The sequence below is a fragment of the Sturnus vulgaris genome, chromosome 2, assembly GCF_052056855.1.
Source record: "Sturnus vulgaris isolate bStuVul1 chromosome 2, bStuVul1.hap1, whole genome shotgun sequence".
Taxonomy (NCBI): Eukaryota; Metazoa; Chordata; class Aves; order Passeriformes; family Sturnidae; genus Sturnus; species Sturnus vulgaris.
Window position 1 is genome coordinate 4,949,039 of NC_142244.1, and position 17,407 is coordinate 4,966,445.

Below are 17,407 nucleotides of genomic sequence, written 5' to 3' on the forward strand. Positions count from 1 at the left end.
AGTTCCAGAAAATGAACAATAACTGTTGTTATTCAACTAGTTTCCCTTCATGGGGAACCTTGAGCACTTCAATCAATTTCCTTCAAGCACCAGTTTTTAAATCTGCAAAAACACGTTTCTCAGAGCAAAGAGCTGGACTTAAGAAAGATCACCTCCACAGCTCTGAAAATATTATTTTGGGAATTTTATTTTTTTTTTTAATCCTGGACAATGTTTAAAATTAAAGTGCTTTGAGCAATATTATTAACAAGATCACTACAGAGATACCAGAGTGGGAAGGACTGGGAGAACTGTGTGCAATACTGTGTTGTGTTAGTGTCTGCCTAACTCCAGTGATGACTCAATTTATAGAGGCAAAATTACTCATCCCATAGCAATATGTTTGGCACAAGAAATTCACGCTTCTGTAACCAAATGCACTAGCAAGCAGCAGAGGCATTGAGAAGGTTCATCTGAGTGATTTTTGCTTGGCTTCACTTTGGCACCCATCTCCAGCTCCTGCTGAGCCCATATTAAATGGAGCAAAAAATCAAACTGTTTCATACTGATTTCAAAGGAGGTGAGTTTTCACAGCTCCCTGGTCATTTCTAACAAGCTGTGTCTGCAGCAAGTCCCTTCTGGGTCTGGCACAGCTGCAAAGGGGAAGCTCAGCTCTTCTATCAAAAATTAGTAGCCTATGACTGATGATGTATAAAATGAAATAATACTCTTTTTTTTTTCTTTATTTTTTTTTTGCTTGGTGCAAAGCCTATTGTAGGTCCCTTTGTTCTTTGCAAGAATGGAGATTAATCATTTTTTGTAATGAAAGACAGGCTTGAACGACCTCCCACTGAGATGAGCAAAGGTGACCGCAGAGGGGGCTGCAGGAGTGGTAGGCAAGTGGTCTGGGTTATTTTTCTCCTTGCTATTTGCTTTTATATTATGGACATACTTGGGACTGTGCATGGCAAATCTCAGCCAGGCTGAAATCAGTGTTTTCACCTACTAAATATCAAGTTGCCTCTGCTGAGGGTCAGCATTCAGCACTGCCACGAGGCATTTCACAGCACATTAATTAATCTGGAGATCCAGCCAATACACCTTGTGGTCCTGGCAGTACTGCTGTGCCATGCTTTGGGCCATCTCATCCTGAATGCAGCGTGACATTTCAAGCCAACACACCAAGAGCTCAGACCCCCTGCAGTGTTGATGGATAATGCAGGACCCAGTAGAGCCTGCTGTGACCAAGACAAGTCCTTGTGGAACCTTAGAAAGCCTTTTGTGAATGTGGTCTGCAGTTCCTGTCAGCTTTTTTCCTGTTGCCTGGTTGGCCTTAGCTGCTGCCCAAGGGCAAAGAATCCAGCACCAGCTTGTCAGCGAGCAGCTGAAGGTGTTTTCTGTGTTTGCCATGCATGTGCATTACTTGGGGTCATAGAATGCCTTGGCTTGGAATTGACTATAGAGACCAACTCCCCTGCCATGGGCAGGGACTTCTTCCACTAGAACCAAGCCACATCATCCAACCTGGCCTTGAATACACACAGGAATGGGGCAGCCACAGCTTCTCTGGGCAACCTGTGCCAGGGCCTCACCACCCTCACAGGGAAGAAGTTCTTCCTAACATTTAATCTAAAATTACTCTTTTTTAGTTAAAACCATTTCTTCTTTTCCTATCACTATGTGCCTATATAAAAAGGCTGCTCTCCCCCTATTTTAAGACTCCTTTCATCACTGGAAGCTCTAAGCTCTCCCCAGAGCCTTCTCTTCTACAGGCTGAACACCCCCAGTGCTCCCAGCCTGTCTTCAGAGCAGAGGGCTCCAGCCCTTGGAGCATCTCTGTGTCCCTGCTCCAGATCTGCTCTAACATGTCCATGTCATTCTTGTGCTGGAGACCCCAGAGCTGGATGCAGAATTCCAGGCAGGGTCTCATGGGAGCAGAGTAAAAGGAAAGATTAATCTTTGACCTTTGGTGCAACTCAAACCTATCAGTGCACCATTCCCAGAGTCACTGCAACACTGAGGCAATGTGTGAAACAGAGACCAAGCCCCAGGTCCAACTCCCATGCCCCAAAGTTTAACATAAAAATATATAGCCTGTTTAATATAAAATCCTCTTATTAAGGGCATATCAGATATTAAACTTTTAAGATCAGATACTAGACTTGGCCCGGCAGACCAAGTCCATCCTTTCTTTTTGCATGATCCCTTCAAAGAGTGGATGGATGCATGCAGATGACCCAGCTGGTGACAGTATTATCATTGTCTTGTTATTTCTTAGCCTGGAGCTTGTGAAAGGAAAAAGCTACAGTAAAGCCACTTCAGTTCTCCTTCTTCTCATCTTAGGAACTTTTCATACAACATCAAGCTGTATCCTTTGCAGGGATGGGATCAATTAATGGGAAATTTTGGATGCAAACCCAAGCAGCGTTTCGGCCTTTCTTGTCCCAGATTAAGAAGCTTCCATGACAGCAAAAACGTGAAGTTTTTAACAGCAGGTAGCAGCTACTGAAGGTTTTTCTGTTAACATAAAAAAGGTACAGGAGGAGCAAAATTATTGCTCTGAAATGGACTACCTCCATTCACATACTGGCTGATTGCATACATCTATATTCTTCAGTTCCAACTCCTTCTCCTCATACAGTTGTATTTCCATTTGGCTTTGTTCCCCAGTGTAAATCAGGCTGAGTCTGGCACAGTGGTGGTGTCAGGTATCAGCCTGGTGCTTGGTTTCAGCCCAACTCCTCAAAGTTTACCATAAATAAAGACATAGAGAGGCAGCAGGTGGGTGTCATTTCTTCCCCCAGACCCTTGGCAGCTATCTGGCACTCTTGTGAGAAGGTCTTCAAACAGTGTTGGAAAAACCCTCCATATAACACAATAGTTTAAATAAGTATCTAGCCTGGAAAATGTCAGAAGACACACAATCAAGATAGCAATGCTCAAAGGTAATCTAAAACACAATTAAAATGCATTAGAGTTTTTGTGTTTTAGTTGTTGTTTTATTCTGTGCCAGTTTGGGACTGGATGGGAGGCTTATTCCATAGGGGAAACCCAGAGTACGACTCAAGTCTGGGAGGTCAGAAGACATATGATGAGTTTCTCTTTTCTGGTCTCTCTTTCTTCTTCACACTGTTTTTTTCACTAAGAAATAAAAGAGCCTGAGCAACAACACCTCTTTCCTTCTCCATGAAGCTATCATGCTTTCCATTTCTCACCAGTGATAAACTCTCCTTTTTTTCCCTAATAGGAAATTAGAAGAGAAAAACTCAGAACAGTTGAATAGAAGCAAACAAAAAAGAGTATTTTCCCTTTTCCATTGAAAATATGTCTAAAAAGGTCTGAAAACTATTTTACCACCCTCTTTGCAATTAACTCCTTTTTTTCTTTGAGTTAATCAACACACTTTGTTCAACTCTGAGCATTTCCTAGCAGAGTATAACCACCAGATAATTTTGTTGCTCCTGTTCCAAACCTGCAGAAGAGCTGGTGTGATGGAAATCTTGCCTGTGAATCAGTAGCAGATTGGTGTGTAAGGAAAGTTGTCCCTACCAAAAACCCAGCCTGTCAGGAGCTGCCCTTAGAGCAGAGCTGGTGTGAAGATTTCTGTCCTGCTTTGTGCCTCAGCTGGGGTAGCAGATGTGGAGAGCCTCTGTTGTTCATCAGCGCAGAGATGCGCCTGCGAGATTACCTGACTGCTCCTGTCTGGTGTCATGTGTATGGTCTCTGCTCCATCACCCTGCCCATCCTCTCCAGGAGAAGGGCATGGTTCAGAAGAAGACATGTGCCTTCTGTGCACTGAGCACCAACAATGTTGTAGCCTTTCTTCACCCAGGATCATCACTCACCAGTACCTCCATCTATGCAGTAGCCCATCAGTAATCCCCCTGCTCCTGGGATTAACCAGCAGCGATGTGCTGCAGGGAAAGGGAGCAGTGCTGTTTCCATAGAATCAGCAAATGGTTTGGCTACAAAGAGATCTTCAAGAACATCTTGTTCTAACTCCCCTGCCATGGGCAGGGACACCTTTCACTATCCTAGGTTGCTCCAAGCCACATCCAACCTGGCCTTGAACACTTCCAGGGATGGCACAGCCACAGCTTGTCTGGAAACCTGTGCCTGGGCCTCACCACACTCACAGACAGGAATTTCTTCCCAATATCCCACCTAACCCTGCCTTCTGGCAGTGGGAAGCCATTCCCCCTTGTCCTGTCACTCCAAGCCCTTGTCCAAAGTCCCTCTCCAGCTGTCACAGAGCCCCTTTAGGCACTGGCAGGGTCTCTGAAGTCTGCCTGGAACTTTTTCCAGGCAGAGCAGCCCCAGCTCTCCCAGTGTTTTAGTGTCATCCCAGTGTCTCTACAAGAGTGAGTGAAGGCTGCTGGTGACAGTGATCTTCTGACCTACCAGAAAGTGGGTAGAAAGAGATTAATTTCCCACCAAACAACACTGTGATCCTGTGGTCATTTTTGGATACAGATATGCAGGTTGATAATCTTTAATTTGAGCCATAGGACTGACACACACATCACAACATCCTTTGGAGGGTAATTTATTTGAAGGAGAGAAAAAGTATATGATGGAGCAAGGGATGGGGCAGAAGTTGACAGTTGCCTGGCATTCACAGGCAAGGGTGGGTGCAGGGAAGTTAAAGAAGAGGCTAAACTCATTTCCTAGCAGTAGCTGAGGGATATGAGAACTGAATAGCCATGAGATGATGGCTTTGCCAGCCACAGGTGTGTATTGTTAACTCTTCTGCAGTTGAACATTCTGGTGTTATATGTGGTTGACACAGATGTAAAAGTTATTGGTTAAACCCACTTAACTCCTCTCTCTATTTCAGCCTTTTCTTTGTTGCGCTTCAAGAATTTTTTGCCTTGCTTTGTTTATTCAGCCAGCCTCAGTTTTGGATACATTTTCTCTGTTTCTTGCCACAAATATTTAAATGTCAGGACTGGCTATTTAGGAGATTATCAGCCTCAGGAAAAATTCAACATACTATAATAACATGCCATGACCCATGGCAGTGCATGTTTATGCAGATAACAAGAGCATCAGGAAATAAAATAATTAGCTTTTACAATAAAAAGAAAACCAGAGATTCTGAAGGGAAATGAATCTTCAGTCTCCAGTACAAATCTGATGCAAAACTCCAGTTTTACTCCTTTTTCACTCTTTCCTTTTTAATGTGTCATGTTTTTTCTCTGAGGGAGGTGGAAGGATTTCTGAACAGAGAAACCTAAAATTAAAATAATTGAGCTTTCTTTTCAGAAGTGAAAAACTCAGAACAGTTGAATAGAAACAAACAAATAAGAGTAGATTTTCTTTTTCCATTGAAAAGACATTTTAAATCTTCCCAAAAGGTCTGATGAGACAATATTTGTCCATGTCTGCTGTGGGAGTTTAAGTCAATATTTGCTGGAAGTTAGAAAGAGATTCCTGCTATTGATCCACATTTGCTTATTCTGGGTTTTTTGCAGTTCTCCCAACACATTTGTTCTTTGCCAGAGTCTGAGACAGGACATGGGTTTGCTCAAGGCTTTGATCCATTCCTGGCAGCCTCTCTCACTTTAGCTCAGTTTGCATGGCACAGTCAGGAGGTCAAAACAGGGTCCTGCTGGGGTAGGGTGGATTGAAATGTGAAGGAGGGCTCTGGATGTGCCCAGCTGAGAGCAGAGCTCAGTCCACACAGCTCTTGGGTGGAGGGTAAAGTGTTGTCCCTACTTCAAAGCACCTGGCTGGCCTGATGGCTGGACTGGGCACTAAATTGCCCATCTGCACCCTCCCAGGTCCACAAAGACAATAAACACTCTCTAGGAAGGAGTTCAACATTTCTAACACCCTCATCCCTGGATTATTTCTTTCATCTTCCACATCTTTTGGCATCATTCTCTTCTATCCTGGTGATGCTTAAAGACTCCAGAGCACAAACACAAGTACAACTATAAGAGTTGGAAAGGAAATAGAATGAGCCCATTTTGTTGATCTTAGTGCAGTGGACAAGCTCGAGACATCTGCCTGGAAAGTCTTTTGAGAAAAATATCCACCACCTATGGTCTTGTTTAATACTCTTCATCTGGATAAAATAAAGTCTTAACCCTTTCTCAAAAATAAGAAAGCATTCAGCAGCTAGCAGAAAATCAAAAATAATTTATCTGTGAGGAAATAATATCTCTAACATGTGTGACCAATATACATACCAGAGTTTGGGTGCTCATTGGACTGTGCTTAGGTATGAGCTGCAGCTCTTTCCTGTGTTTGCACAGGAATATATGAATATGGATAGACACACATTAAAACACCTTGGAGCTGGTTTATTTCCTCTGACCAGACCAAGATAAAGCCCTGCTTTTACCATCCCCATGCCCTGTGGTAGTGAAATACACAGCTTAACCTGGTGACCTAGAGAAGACCTTAGATTTGGGAATCTTGATACAAAACAGCTTGATCTGGCATGAGTAGGGGCAGGTGAGTGTAGCACCGAAGTCAGGGAGCTCCTCAAATTGGGAACAAGTATCAGTGTACGCTCATGATGAGTCCCTCTTCCCTCCTTGCCTCCATTCAGTACAATTCAGTGACATTCAAATCCAAACAAGTGCCCTCTTTGGTACAACCACTGTAAATCTTTGATTGATTTAAGCTGTGGAATATTTCAGAATACCCAAATGATCTTTTTAGTGCCTCTCACCATCACCCATATAAAGCCTTGTCCCCTTTGAGATTTCAAAGAAGGAGAATGAGACCTATTGGCAAAGGTACTGGGCTGAGACAGAAATCAGGGGAAATATAAATAAAGATGTGTGTGAAGAAAGGTATCTGGGAGTTCAGGTGAAGGGGCTCAGCCACAGCACCTCGTCTGAGGATGCACCTCTGGAATATGTTCAATTCAGTAAATTATCTGGAACTTCCTTCATTGTCACTTGGATCTGGCTTCAATGACTGCTCTTGGGGATAACATTTAGGGTTTGCACATGGAATGACTGACACTGGGATGTGAGGGGCTGATAGTGCACCCCTGGTCTTACAGCAGAGTCACACTCAGAGGATTGAGGAAATGCTTAGTAGGGCAATGCCTGGCACAGAAAGAATCAGGAGCAGAGGTAGGAAGAGAAAGAAATCCATGGCATATTTACTGCACCTCAGGCGGATTTTTTAGTTGGTATCTCAAAAGCTTCACTTTGTTCAATTTCCTTATAAAAAAGAGGATTGCAGGATTTATTTATGCAATAGGTTTTCACAACTCACATTACAAAATTATGGGGTGGTCTGATTGCCAAGGTTGTCTCCCTACATATTGCTTTTCACATTTATCTTTCCTATCTCTTCAGCTTTGGGGATAGCTAAGGAAATTCCCTCTGCAACTCAATGCACAAGGTGTAATACCCTTCCTGCTGCTTTTGTGGGCCTCATATATGCACCATCAACACTTACCCCAGGAAAAAAATAAGACTGAGAAAGACACAGAAAGATTTTAATGAGGACTATAAGATGGAGGGGACCTCACCATCCCAAAAAGCAAGGGATGACCGTGACCCACTCATCTGTGGTGACACCAACAAGTTGTGAAGTGCTTTAAAGCTTCTCAGCCAGGTCCAACACAAGGTCCAAACCTTCAGCCAGGGTAGATGTATGTGACTCCATGGCATGGGACTCATTGAGAGCTATAAAGCATCTGGGATGTAGGCTCAAGTCTCCCAGGAGTGAGAGCTGGAAAAGACCTGGGAGAATTTTGATCCATTCATCTTGCTGAGGCAGAATTGCTACTCACAGTCTATTTTCTGTTGGTCTTATTTTAAAAGGAAGGGGTTGTTCCCCAAAGTGCTTTTTAGGGATTCTTTACAGCTTGTCTTGTCAAAGCGTTGAAACAGATGAAGACAGTAAAGGCAATGACTGGGAAACCAATCAAGCTCCTTATGTGTGGAAACATGAAATTGGACCCACCATGAATGATCCTTGCAGAGACCAAATCCCATTGCCACCCCATATCCGTGCTGGCTTTGAAACTAGTAATTTTAATATTTTTTTGTTGTTGCATGATCCAATTTTCCCATGTCGTCTTCTGTTTCTTCCTGTTGCAGCTTGGCATTGAGTGCTCCAAGGTCCAGGCTGCAAAGGAAAGACAGACTTTATTGTTTTTTAAGCATTATAAAGACAAATGTGACCCTGAACATGGTTCCACTCAGTGCTGCTAACCTTTCTGAGCAGATGCAGTGATGACCACGAAAAGGCTCTGCAGTTGGTGAGGAAAGAAGCCTTCTTTTTTTCTCTGCATGAAAATCTGCACTGCAGATCTATGCCAAAATCTGTGCCAGGCTGTGTTTGCTTTGGGCAGTAGGGATTTCAGCCTTCAGTCCTTGTTGTTAGTGCTGCATTAGACTCCAGAAGCTGGATCCAGGTCATATTGGGGTGGAGGACTGGGGACTTGTGGTGGTTCACATTGACTGAAAGAAGACATATGGGGGATGCCAACCAAAAAGAAACCCCCAAAACAACAAAAAAAACCTAAACCACTTCCCTCTCCCTTCCCGCCTCCCCCCCTGCAAACTGTCTTACGAGGTCTGAAAATGAAAGCATGACAGGGGAAAAATGACCATCCTGTGGGTTCATTAAGGAATGTAATGGAAAACCAGGGGGATTTGAAAGGACTCTGGGTTTGGCTCCATCATATTAATCAATAGCTAGTTTTGGTCTCCTGTAGCCTCCTTGACTGCAAAACAACCCAAAGGGGTTTTTTCTCATGCACAAATGTCACTTTGTTCATCAGTCAAAGGAAGCTTTCTGTTGTATAGAGCATGGTAAATCTGGAGAGTAGACCAAAATAAGAAATAAAGAACTGGACAGTAAGAATGAGAGGAGGCAAAATGTATCTCCCTCAGGAAATGCTCTGAAGGACCAGTCTGAGGCTGACTTTTTGAAGGGCCATGTGAGCTGGAAGTCTGCTTTGGGGCTGCTTTTCAAAGGTTAAAATGAAAGTTTTGAAGCCATCAGAAGACAAGCCTTGAGTTTGTGCCAAAATAGTGGTGGAAAATTGTGGCATAACTGTTCCCCAAATACCCTGTTGTTTTTTTTTTTTTCAAACTAAGTTGGAGGGATCATTTGGAGAAGCAGACACATTTTTAGGTACTTGTCAGCATGACACAATTCTTTGCAATCTGGTTTTCTTTCGAAGGTTGCATGGGAAAGTTATAAATGAAAGTGTAATTCCAAATCAATGAGTTTCTTCTGTTCTTGTGAATGTATTACTTTGTGTTTCTCTACTCATGCGGATATATGACTGCTTTTTTTATGTTGCTTTGGATTCAGTTTCTGCTGAAATTGTGTGAGTGTGTTTGAAAAGATCTTTTGGGGGCAGAAGACCTGTGGATAAAAGCCCTTCCTGCAGGAATGGCAAACAGTTATGCTGGTGATCAAATGCATAGCACATAGGTACATTCAGTTTTGTGATCCCCACTGCATCACTAAGTGCTGCCCTGTTGGTGTGATTCAAAGCTGAAGCCTTGGCTGCTGCCAGGGGCCACAGCAGGGTCCTGATGAAATCCAAAACGGGACAATGAAAATTTTGGAAGCCACAAAATATTGCTCCTGTAGACCTAGCTCAGCCTGGGCCCAAGCTGATGGAGTTAGGACTGCATCCCACCAGAGCAGCTAAGTCTTTCTAAGCCCCAGTGTGCCAAACGACCCCTTGCACCATGAATGTGCCAGACTCTTCAATCTGTGCTTGGTGTCCCGTAGCCAGCACATAACAGCTGGCTGGGGTGACACATCAGCCTGATTTCTGTAGAAATTTCAAAATTTCTATCCCATCACCTTTCACATTTTCGGGTCATCCAGGTCCTCTTTGCTGCCTTCACCTGCTCTGTGCTCCATCACTCTCCAATTCACTTCTGTGCTGGGGACACCACCACATGGTGAGCCTGGAGTGGCATGTCCCATGGGGCTTTCCTGGCACCTTCTGATGGTTAAATGTTTTCCTCCATTCCTTTCCAAATCCTCCAATCCCCTCCAAATGAGGGATTATCTGAGTTTCAGGACCTGGTATTAATGGGGTATGTGAAATAGCCAGGGAGTTGGTATTTGTGGCTTGCATGTTTTTGTAATCATACTTGATCAAAGCATGAGGAGGCAGGCCTGGTGGGATTTATATACAGCAGGGTCCTTGCTGACTTCTCCAAACTGAGCCATACAAAGCATTACTATCTTCCAGCTCTATCATACCTTTACTAACCTTGAGTGCTTGTTTTTCCCTCCTCCCCCTCCTCATCTTCCTTTCTCCCTTTCCCTTTCCTGTGGTTTAATGGCACAAAAGGAAAGACATTCACACTTTGTCACTCAGAAATCAAACAGGAAAAGAAGCTACTTTATTTACATTACATGTCTATTTGTAGAATTTTAGCAATGACTGTTGATTGGACAGTGAGGATAATTCCTTCTGACCCCATAGGTCTCATCAACAGTCCATCAATCCTCTCTTCCTCCAAAGAGGAATGCAAAACAATCATTATTTACAAGAAAGAGTGTGAAAAAATGTAAAAGAATCTGTCAACAATCAGAAGGCTGAAACACAAAAACAAACCTTTTCCTTTTCCTTTTCCTTTTCCTTTTCCTTTTCCTTTTCCTTTTCCTTTTCCTTTTCCTTTTCCTTTTCCTTTTCCTTTTCCTCTCTCCTTCCCTCTTCTCCCTTCTCCCTCTCCCTGCTCACTGGTGGCAAAAAATGCAAAGTAAAAGCAAGCCATGGAGAACAGACTGAGCTGTTCTCAAAACCACTCTTTAAAGCAGGTGGCAGTTGTCACCTCGGTGTAAATCAGGGTTTTCCATCACTAGGGCTGTACAGGTTTGCAGCAGATCACCCTTTTCCTTGCTTCAGTGCAATAATGTTCAGGAGTGATGTGATACCTCTGAGTATTGCAAGTGTGAGGATGGAGATTGTGGGATGAACCTTTCTGTCTCTGAAGCTGACCAGGACAGGGAGATGACTTTTCCTGGGAAGGATACATTAGGGCTCCTTTCATGGCACTTAAGGCAAGGGTAAATAAATCAATGGCAATTCTTGGGCAGACAGGCTAAGTTTAATCTCTGACTCTGAATGGAAGTAATGCCTGATTGGAAGAAGCCTCTATGTGCTCCAGGGCTGGGCATATCCTTTCACATATTGTAGCACAAGCCCTGGAAAGGGATGCTCAATCATAACCTAAATAAAATTAAATAATGTAACAGGGAAGTCTTGAGACACAGATGACCAAATTCTGGGGCAGATAAGCAGCTGGCTGAGTAGGACCCCATCCACCCAGTCCTTTTGTGCATATTCTGCAGGCTTCTTTATCTTTCCAAAAATTGGTGTTGTGTGTGGAGAGCCAGGTCTAGAGCCCCAGGTGCCTGACATCTGTGCTGGGAAGACAGTTTTCTGACTCTGATGGCTGTTCAAGGGGAAGAGCATGGCATCTCAATATACTTCAAGCCTTGGGGGCTCATTTAAATGGCTGGGGCAGAAAGGGGGAGGTGGGTTCTCAGCCCCTATTAGCAAATTTCTTAGCTTTTACCCGATTTTTTTTTTTTGCATATCTAGGTATCACTGGCTGGCTCTGAACCAAGAGAAGCAAAGGATGATAGGGGCAGTTTTAAAATTAGACATGTAAGGAGTCCTTATCTCCAGCTAGGCTTTATCAGACAGCCAGGCAAGCCTTATCCCACCACATAATCCCCTCTTCTGGAGGCTCTTGAATGCCAGCAGCAAAAAAAAAGTGCTGTGCAGTTACTGTTGCCTGAGGAAATGTGAAATATCACGAGAGCTCTCCTGCCCAGGCCCACCAGCCCCCTTAGCCATTGTCACATTTTGTCAGTGGATAATGGCTCACTTTGCAGTAGTTCCTTAGGAAAAGCTGGAGCATCTTCTTTCTTCACCTGGCTCACTGCCTGCAGGGAATGGGTGGATTATCCTGCTGGTATAGAGCTCGTTAATGTCATCAGGGAGTGTTTCTGCTATAATAATGCTGGTGATGTTTCAATCCTGGCCATATCTGATTCTTAATGTTTTACTTCAGGTCAGGTGGAAGTGTTTGATGTGGTGCCAGTCAAATACCAAAATGTATTCTTCAGAGGGATGGGCTGGAAAAGATAACTGCCACCATGAGATGAGGGTTCTGAATTGAAACCTGTCTTGGGGTGGTTTATGATGATCAGTCTCTTCCCTGATCATCTGCTTTATGCCCAAAAATGGGTGCTGTATTTTTAAGGTGAGGGAGGTGGGATGGGGGATCCTTGGGCTTTTCCGTGGGCTTTTCTCATTTTTCTCAAAGCCTCACTTGCCAGGTGTCGGGCGTGCTGTGTGGTCTGGGTATTTGCTTGGCTAGCTTGGCTTTTTGTTAGCTTGGCCAAGAAGTTTGTTTTTCCCTTCCCTGGCCTTGGCTGCAGCAGCAATACTTTTCTGGCTTTTCAGAGTGAACTGGACAGTTCGGTTTTGGTCCAAGATCAGAGGGGACGTTGGCTGGGACCATCAGGAAAGGTGAGGGGCTGCTCCCTTTCGGCCTCACATCTTGGAAAAAGGCAAGCTGGACAGAGAAAGCACATCAAACCCACCTGCTCCATCTGCTGTGGAGAGGGGTCATCAGAGATTCACCAGGTTCACATCTGTTTGCCCGAACTGCTGCTTGAATCTCCTGGTTTTTTTCTCGTTTGTTTGTTTTCCCTGAAAGCCCACGCTACTTTCTACCCACCACAAGGCAAACCGCTGTTGTTTTTTTTTTTCTTTCCCTGGCATTTTGGGGTTTTGTTCTGGTGTGCATGTGTGTGTGAGAGTAAGGTCTGATCGTTCAATATTTAGCATTTATTTACCTTTTCCTGTGCCATGTGGGCACTCTGTCAGTAAACGTTTGGGGTTCTGTTCACTTTCATCCATTAGTATTCATTTCTTGTTGGCAGAAAGGAATTGTTGTAACCCTTTTCTTAGAGGAAATGCTCATTCCAGAGTTTTTTTCTCCTAAACTCATCTCTTAACTGAGACAAAACTTCAGACCCTGATGGCCTGGGAATAAAAAGTATTTAAGTTTTATGCTTTGCCCTGAGGCATCTAAATAAAATCCTGAAACCAAACAACTCCTCCCTCTTACTTCATCTGCCTTCTCTCAGGGCATCTCTAGGCTTGTATTATTAAGCCTCACACTATTTCTTCTAGCTGGGGTGTCACACACATCCTGTGAGCTTTCTCTAGCCTGAAAGTGGTGGTTGAAGATAAAGATCAGTGCATTCTCAAGCTTGATTGAGGTTTTTAATTAAGCCCTCTCTGGCATCTCCTCTTTCAGATGCTCAGTGTGGGTCAGCAGCCCAGACTCAGGAAAGGGCTCAGTGGCTGGACTAGATGATGTGAAGGTTTCCATCTCTCTCCACTGAAAAATGGGTTATGGTGAATTTGTTTGCTTACAGAGCAGCTCTAGGATTCAGTAATTTGAACTAACGTGTGTCCTACCTGCTCTTCACATTCACACTCCCTCTGCTTCTATATTTTTAATGAGCTCTTGATATTTTTACTCTTCTCTCTGTTGCACAGACGATTCTGTGATCCACAGCACATACACTTGCAGCTAGTGGGACCAATTTCCAGGTGTTCCACAGCAAAAGTGGAGTAGGACCTTTAGGAACTGCATTCATAGACCACCCCTAGCACAGAGCCCTCAGCACATGTGCCTTGTAAAATGTGTTGAACATTTCTGGGGGTTCATAAACAGCAGTCAGTGGCTGCCAGAGAAGCTGCCATGAGAAATCTTTCTCCCCTCCTGCTGCCTTCCACTCCATGTTGATATCTGATTGATAAACCAGCAATACATAAGGATATACATTTTACCTGATATTTCTCTTAATCACCTTGGATAATGGGTTGTCTCAGCTTGCACTTTTCCTTTCCTTTTTTGAAGAGTGTTGAGTTCTGCTTCCCCCCACCGTTCAGATATTGTTCTTTTTGCCAAGAAGGCTCAAAAAAACCTCCTCCAGGCTTCGTGGGTTATTGTCTCCTCAAAGCCCTGAGGAGAACAGGGAGAAAGGTGGGGGAGCCTAGCCCATTTTGGCTACTATTAACAGCTCAATCAACATCCAGTCTTCAAAGACCCACAATGATCTCACCCAGAATGTGAAGAACTAATGTGGTTTTCTCAAACTGTCTCTGCAGTCAGAAAGCTTCTCCAGCAGCTGGAAGCACAGCCTCAGTGCTGCAGATAAATGCCTTTACCACCAGACAACATTTTGGGGTATTCTGACAGATAAAAGCTCAACTTTCTGTGTGCTCCACCGTTCTGCCATCAAGTCCATCCATGGGGACTCTGCTTCACCATTTATTTCCCTGGGCTGAAATATCTATTCACCTCCTTCTCCCTTATGCCACAGAGGAAGAGTAGAAGGATGGGGGTCAGACAAATACTTTATGTGCAGTGTAACCAGTGCAATTTTAATGGGGAATGTGAAAAGTGTCCTTGATATCCTCTTGGCATAGATCTAGATGAGATGAGGGTTGCTGCCAGCTCCTGGGAGCCTTTTGTCTTCTCTGGAGGATACATAGCAATGTTGAAGGGTCCAGCACTGCAAAGAAGAGGCTAGGTCTCTTGCAGGGGCTTTTGGTGCTGGAATAAACCCCACCAAATATGTAGATGTTGCAGCTTTTCTGACTGTATTCAAAAGGGATGGGACCTGACCTGAGGCACACTGGCACCAGGGAGAGGAGTGATGTTTTCGTGTCACCATGCAAAAGGAAGGTGTCCTGCATGATCCAGGTAGGAGTTGGGAAGGGTGCTCTGCACCTATGACCTGCCAAACCCTAATCTATGTGTGTGTTTGCAGTTATGCCAGCTGCAGTATTTACACGACACAGATGGAAGCCTGGAGTCTGAGTTACTCCAGCAGCAGGAAGCCACAAGCCACAGTTGGCATGGGGGGTACATACTTGCAGTACTGAAGTCCCCACAGAGAGAGGAACAGGCTGTCCACTGCCATTGCAGTCTCTTTGCTGCGAGGAGCCCTGTGTAATTTGAATGCAAATTCCCTGCAGATGAGGTGACACTTTGCTTATGAAAGAACTACTTGAGCATGCAGAGGCAGGAGCCCGGCCCACCCAGCTTAGTGGGAGCTGCAGGATGTGCTGGCTTTGTGGCCAAAGGCAAGCCTGTTTGCAGAGGGGAGCATTGCTGGCATCTCCTTCAAAAGGATTCCACTGGCTCCAGTCTTCTCTTAATACCCACTTTGAGCTCTAAAGAAATTAAAAATCTTTGGGCACATTCCGAAATGACACGTGGAGCAGAGCAGGCTCCCAGTTCCAGTTCCCAGGAGCAAAGGGGTGCTCAGTGCAGGTTTCCTTCATTTCAAGGATGTGTGCCTGGATCACACCCAGTGAGACAAAACCAGCTATGCAAAGTGCATCAGGATAGAAACGAAAGCAGCAGTGAATCGTTTGCAATGAGCACCACAGTCCATGAAGCCCCCTGCCAGCCCCAATATTTGGTGACTCCGGCTGTCCCAAACTATTGCACTGACATATTGTCAGCTGGTTCAGGCAAAAGGCTCTGTGAAATTCTAAAAAGGAAAAAAAATGTGCAGTTCTTGACCTTTTCTGTTGAGAGTTTCAGCTGAAAATATGCTGCAGCTGAAAAGGAGAAGGCTCAAAGAATTTTATTTTCTCATCCCTCAATATGAATTGCATAGAGTTAACTAAGATGATAGTTTTTAATCTCACAGGAGTGAGAGTGAGCGTAGAGTGCTGGACAGCATGGAACTGCAGAGCTGAACAGCTGGGACTGAATCTGCAGCACTTTTTGGGAGTGTCACTGTGCCTTTAGACTTCATTGCTTTCCCTCTAGAGACATTGATGAAGCATCAGGGAGCCACAATACCCAGCCCAACTCATTTCAGCCACTCCATGCAGCAAAAATACAGTTCATGGGCTCTTAGTGTCCTGCTGTAGCTGTGGCCTGATGGTGCACACCACTGCCAAGGTCAGTGGCACTGTGAGCATCTCACACTGGGAGGGAAGGGAACCAGTGGGAGGCAGAAATGGCCCTACAGACATGACAAGGCTGATTTTAAGCCATTGCAGGTGCCCCTGAATGGGTGGAAGTTGTGCAGTCTGCAGCACAGCTGAGCCTGCACCACTTTGCCATCACTTTTGATATAGCCAAAGTTTTCTCCTGTATGTCAAATTATTTGTATGTCTCATATCTCCTATTTCACATCCCTTTTGGACTGAGTCATGCCCAAATCTGGTCTCAGGTTGATGGATAAGTGAGGCACACAACTCTCTTCTTTAATCTCTATACTGGGAAGTCTTGTCAAACCAGGACCTGAGGTGAGATGTACTTTGTGCTTTGCTCTCAATATCTCATCAGCTTTTCAGATGTGAGGGGTGTGTGAAAGGCATAAATCAGGAATCCCCCAATGGTACCAAGTCAAGCTCCCTTCTGTCTCCACTGAAAGGAATCACCTCGTGTGATGCAGATGAGACCTGTTTTAAAAGGTCATGCTCATGGCTTTGTTGTGTCTCACAGAAGCCCTGAAGCAGTAGATTTTCTAAGAAATTTTCTAAGAAATCAGTAGAAGCTGTAGATGGAGATTTTCTATGTTGGCCAGAGGGGGAAGGTTGCCTGCAGAGCTGATAAATGTGCCATCTGTAAGGGTGTAAATAGTGACTCCAAGGTATAACTCTTTAAAAAGCCTGTAACTTTTGAATACATTACCAGTTATCCTTTCCAAAGGGCAAATCAGTTAATGGTTATGGGAAGAGCTGTTTCCCTCTGCTATGGCTGTGAGTCTTCTTTGCCTGGTAGTCTTGGGATGAAGAAACAACCTCATGTCTGGGGAGACTTCTCTAGATTAATTCCACTCTTTATGTTTTGAATGTGATCTTCAGTGTATGGGTGGCGTGTGATGAGAGGAGGAGGAGGAGTTCAGGAGTTCCCACATCCTGCAGAAAGAAAAGTGCATTGCTTTTCTCTGTCCCAGAACCTGGGTGTTGGACCTGGGCACCAAAATCTGTGGGTAAGAGAATCACCAAACCTCCATTCCCAGATTGTGTCTGTGCTAGGTATTTAGGTGGCAAACCTGCAGGCACTGAGTAGGAAAAATGTGGGTGATCATCCAGATGAGCTGGGTGACTGACAGACCTGGATGGCTGGGGGAAGAGCAGCTGTGGCTGATCTGGAAGAGCATATTCTTCCACCATCACAGCTACTGGAAGAGGCTGTCCCATGGCTGGGATTGTGTAGTATAATCACCATGCTGATTAAATGCTTCTAGGGTAGAAAGCTGGCAGCTTACCCACATGGAAATGCATCCCTTGAGAGTGATGACTGTTACCAAAGACAAAGCTTGAGTGACTTCACCTGCTAGCAACGGATCTGGAATCCTAAACAGCGGGCTGCATTCTGTCCCCTCACCCATCCTACAGCAAATCCCATGTCCCCAT

General features: G+C 44.5%; 1 non-coding gene across 1 annotated transcript; it reads right to left on the reverse strand.

The window, feature by feature from the left end:
* Positions 1-1,962: 1,962 nt before the first annotated feature.
* LOC148224609 (U2 spliceosomal RNA) lies at positions 1,963-2,157 on the reverse strand. Its single transcript, XR_015802035.1, has one exon. It is a non-coding gene; the product is annotated as a U2 spliceosomal RNA (small nuclear RNA).
* Positions 2,158-17,407: the final 15,250 nt, after the last annotated feature.